The sequence below is a fragment of the Pectinophora gossypiella genome, chromosome 9 (genome assembly GCF_024362695.1).
Source record: "Pectinophora gossypiella chromosome 9, ilPecGoss1.1, whole genome shotgun sequence".
Lineage (NCBI taxonomy): Eukaryota > Metazoa > Arthropoda > Insecta > Lepidoptera > Gelechiidae > Pectinophora > Pectinophora gossypiella.
Genome location: NC_065412.1, coordinates 14302822 through 14308670, shown reverse-complemented (window position 1 = coordinate 14308670; position 5849 = coordinate 14302822).

Here is a 5849-nt window from a genome sequence, read left to right as displayed (position 1 = left end):
CCTATCGCCCGTAACATTAGCCCATCATGTAAGAAAGGACACAATCCCTCTATTAGATTTTACGACATGCCCGGGAAGACAAGCAGCTGAACGTGTTTTGTTTTTTATTTGCTCCCAGAACAACATAGAAGCAAAGTGGGAATCAGTAAATAACGCAGTAACCGATCGGGTCGTTAGGTCCAAATAAAGAACGAAACTAACGAAAACCTTTTCCTTTTTTTATTTATCTTATTTATGAATTTTAATCAAGAAAATGTAATAATAAGGCGACATTTCGTCACGTTTTTCTATGACGTCACAGTGTGCTTTTTCATACAAATTCCATAGTTTCGTGTTTTGACGTTTAGTAAAAGATAACTGATTTGACTAGTTGGAAACTAGCCTATATTATGTACACTAATCCTAATAGATACTCACATAATCTTGAGATCACGGCATTGGCAGTAGGCTTACATAACAGTGTCGTTGAACCTACGACTATTGACATTTCGCATAAACGGCCTTCTGCCCTTGACACACCACCTAGGTTACAATTCTAGTATAAAATTTTCAAGAGCATGGCCTTATAAGGATAATACGTAAAACAAACACACAGCACACAACTTTTTTTGGTAACACTTACCAAATTGGACATGTCCTTAGAAAAGGTTTAGTACGATCTACTCTGAACCGGCGTGCGTGTATGATACGATTGATGACTTCAGTCATTCATTCAGTCATTTATAAACCTACCAACGTTCCTTATTATGTCCGATTGCTAGTTTCTACCAACAATCCAAATTTTCGGAATTATAAAATAAGAACCGACAAATACTTGTAGGTTTAGAACTTGCGAAGGCTTATAATTCATATATGAAAACTAGCCAAGATAGACCTTAGGCTACAATACATTATCTTATGTTATAAGAAGATATGATATTATGTTATACTGTTACTTATAAATAAATTTCAGGACTGACCATTGAACTTGGCACCAATTTAGATCTCACTTCTTTTGTCGTTGAAGTCAACAACCAAGGCATTTATTATAATATTGAACTTGGCTATCATTTTACATTTATGTTTTTGATTGGATGTAAAATAAGTATAAATAGGTGATTTTTACCCAACTTCGGCGAAGAAACAGAGGGTTATGTGTTTGACCGCTATACATACATACATACATAAACTCACGCCCGTAATCCCAAATGGGGTGGGCAGAGCCACAAGTAATCAAAGACAACTTGCAGCCACTGTTGATACGAAGTCCTAAGATGGATATGATATATATGTAGGTATGCCCTACATATATACATGACATGATATATACATGTATATATGTAGGTGTGGGGCGGTTGCTTCTATACTGTTCTGGGAGCAAATAAAAAACATAGAACACGTTCAGCTGCTTGTCTTCCCGGGCATGTCGTAAAAACCGACAGAGGGATTGCGTCCTCTAACATGATGGACTAATGTTATGGGCGATAGGCTGATCCCTTATCACCATAAGGGTCATCATATCCATCTTAGGACTTCGTATCAACAGTGGCTGCAAGTTGTCTTTGATTACTTGTGGCTCTGCCCACCCCATTTGGGATTACGGGCGTGAGTTTATGTATGTATGTATAAGTTGAAAAACTAAAACCCGAAAGTAAAACCCTCAAAAGAAAAAAATATCAAAATCGGACCTGTCCCTGACAAATTACAAGTTACTTAGTGGAGAAACACCGGCTTTATTGACAGCACTAATTGGTAATATTTTGTTTAACCAGATTACAAATGGACAATTTTACAAACGGACTTAGTTATTATTGCCTATTCGAAATATTTGATTTAAAACTGATTCCATGTAAAACAGTACACTGTTATAATATTATTATAATAAATATATTATTACGCAATGACTGGTCGGAATTTTGTACTTATTTTTATACTGGCTATTTGGAATTCCAAATTCAAAATATACATAGACCTGTTCCAGCTATTTGTTTAAATGCCTGGACTTACCTGTTTTATATTATTAGTCGTGTATTGATTATTGAGTATACTCGAACGATAGGTATGTCAATATGGCAACAGTCTAGAAATGCGTTTTTTTTAAACTAAGTACGTGATAATAATCTCCTAAACATCAGTATTTGGAAGAATTTCGGAGAAATATACCTGTTTGTTCCATATCTTTTTCCGTGGTCAGGTTTTAGTGATTCAACTTAAATTTTTATATCAAACTGGAGTCCTAACCATAGACTACCACCAAAAGGGATTCCAAATATAAAACATTTAGGAATAGTACGTATTAATAAATACTAGTAAATAAACATATTATGGATGAAAAATGTAAATAAAAATGACATAATCTATGTTATGATGATCAAGTTTACGAAGTAAGTGGGTGACTTTTTGAAAGGTGAGGTATTTTTTTGTCTCATTTTCACCACCCGAATGAAAAATATATAGAGAGGTACATGTTATCGAAGAGCGGAAGGCAAGAGGGAAACCGCTGCCCTATTTTACCCTAAAAAGTAGCATGGAGAGGAATGCTACACTGACAAGAGCGTGGCTCTGAAATTAGTGATGATGACAAGTTACCAAAGAAAGAAAGATAATTATTTAAGTACATATTTCACCTTTTTAAATCTTTGATATCTATAAATAGCCAGTAAGTAAAACTACAACCATATAACCGAATATGAAAAGCCGATGACATAATACCGTCTTAGTAACAACCACTTTCGAGACATAAGAACATAAATAGGCAATTTAATGGAAAGTGTCAGGTCAAGTAGCATAGCATACCAACCGGTTCGATTCCCTCTCTGGAATAGGCATTAAATGAGAATATCTATTGAGATAAAATTTATATTATCTGTTAACCGTTAATACTTCAGAAAAATGTGGTCTTTTTAAAAACCAGATGGAATAAATTTTGTTTTCATTAAAAAGTTTTAAAGGCATAATCTTAAACATCGCCAATAGAGTTCTGGGAATTGACTAAATTACAATATATAATGCTAACTGTATTCTGTATCTATGTAGGAAACTAAGCTACGCATCGCTATAGGCTCGATATTGGCTCTGATTCTTGCAGACGCCTAATTTTATTTTAAGTTATACTTACCTGTCATTTTCTTATCTGGCGCAAAGGAAAGGGACGGATGATTGACAGGTTATTGACCAATCTAAAATATTGAGTGTTGTTTAAAATTCTGCCTAAAATTGACGAGTGTTCCGTAAATTTTAAGTCTATCGATAACCCGTCCTTTTCAGTGGATACGAAGTACTTACTGACGCATTTTTTACCTTATTATTGTCTTCACAGGAATACCAAACCATACACGGATTTATGGACCAAAATATTGACATTAAAAATCCATGTACACAATGTTGTGCGTCTGTTGTGAATCAATGCGTCGTTCTAGATAGCTGACGTATTTAACACGTTGAGATACATCAGCTGTTTGAAATACAACGAGATTTTCCTTAAGTTTTTGCGCAAGAGCAGTCAGAGAAAATGACGCTAGTTTGTGCTAGCTTCATATAAAGCTGTCAATTCAAATTGACACTAATTAAAAACGTAAACACACATTTACACAAACAAAAGGTACTTGGAAAACAGATCGGATCTTCCTTAAATTTAGCATTACCAAGATTTTGAAAACAAAAATACTTATTTGGTTATTGATTGTAAAGGTGTGACGTCTTGGAGAGGTCACAATTCTTAATTAAGTCCTCGTTTGTTTTTCTCGTGGTAATGTCATAAAAAAATACACGTGCAAGGTATTGAAGGTATTAACTGTTAAGTAGTGGCGTGTGTTCTTCATACTTTTTATGTTAGTCTATTTCTCTTCACTGCTCTGTTTAGACGCAGTCTCTCTTTACCTCTAACTTCCGCGAGCTCTGCTTAGCTCTATAAAGTGTGCCTAGATTAGCAGTTTTTGAGAAAGAAGAAAATTGTATCTTCTTGTTATGGTCTATTACTTCTTTACCAGAAGTGTCGGAACTCTTGCAAATTGAATAATATTAAGTTCTGGTTCTTTTTTATTGACTCTCGGAACTCTGAATCACAGTGACTCTTGCTAGGGATCCTATTAGAAATATTTTGTGAACCGCTGCTTTATATCTTTAAAGGTCACTAAACTTCAGTCTCATTTGACTTCAACGTACTTGCACTAATGCGCAGTGCGTCTTTTGTGTTGATAATCGCCTTTCGTTCCTTCAGTGGTAAAACACAATAGAATGTAAGTGACTATGTGAGTAAGTATCGTCTGTGATAAAATGTTATTTTTTTTATCGATATTATAAAACATAGCATAAACAGCCTAATATGCGAATAGAAGTGGGTATCTGGGCACAGGCCTCTCCTCAATCAACCGGAGCAGGTATGAAGCATGTTCCACCAAGCTGCTCCACGGCGGGTGGGTGGATGTGTTTTTACAGCTAAAGGGGGGAAAGGCACGTTAAGCCGTTGGTTCCGGTTACTACTTACTGATGTAAGTAAGTAATCGTTACATGAGCAATGTCAGGGGCCTTTGGCGGCTTAATAATAAATTGATGAGGTTGGTTATTCACCTCACATACATAACATAAACTGCCTGTATACGTCCCACTGCTGGGCACAGGCCTCCCCTCAATCAACCGGAGGTATTCACCTCACAATCCAGACGAAAGAAGAAGAATTCTATCTCATTACATATTCAAAATAATAATGTTCACAAAATTATAAACCCAGTAAATATATTAATAAATATTAAGAAACAAAATACCTACTGAAAACACGATCTCTAACTCGATAACAATCTGAGCGCAAAATTAATGAATCGATATTACCATTAGGTACCTACCAAGCACAAAAATAGAACACTCTTAATTTTTAATTCTTATAACATCTAGACGTCAGGAATTCCCCAAATATAACATAACAACTTTGCGCCTGTATCGCCAAAGTGGTAGGCACAGGTGTACAGTCATGAGCAGTAAATGTACCCACTTTAGGACTCTGTGGCACTAACCTATTTGACATTTAGTGAGACTTACAGTTCAATTTGCAAAAAAAAAATAATGTGACATGGTACCATGACTCAGTGGGTAGGCCCGACGATCTAGTGAAGATCGCGGGAAGCCGCTGAATGCGGGCAGCGCAGGACCGATCGTCGTGGAGATCCTTGGGGGAGGCCTATGCCCAGCAGTGGGCGTCGTACGGCTGATGATGATGATGGTACCAAAGTGTATACATATTAATGCTCATGACCGTACAGATACATTCACTTCTCCAGTTATGTTTAAGTCCTATGTATGACGGGCGAGCCTTTTGCCATAAACCGGGTACATATCCTGGAAACCACGTGATATCAATCTTCTTATTTTTCTTCTATCGTGTGGGTTGTGAAGTGAATTACCAACAATGAATATCTCTTATTATGAAAAAATAACACTTGTTTTAGACTGGACACTTTGTTTTATTTATAGAAATTACTTTTACATAAACCGATTCAATCACATCTTGGCAGCCATAATACCAACCACAGATAGAAAACAAACGTCACAGATAATAATCCAGTGTTGCCAATATAAATGTACCAACAATACTACTATTACCAACAATATCAATGAATGCAAACTCATATTGTTCATTTATATCTAGTCACAGCTCGGACACTCCATACAAAAATCTCTCGTTCTTACCATGTGCGCTCCCTTTCTCCTTCACCATCACTAATTTAAGAGACTCGCTTTTGTCGGTGTAGCATTCTCCATGCTACTTTTTAGGCAAAATAGGGCAGTGGTTTCCCTCTTGCCTTCCGCCTTTCTCCTTAACGGCTTAAATATGCTAAAGTGGTCTTCACTTGTGAGATAAACCAAGCTCACTCCAA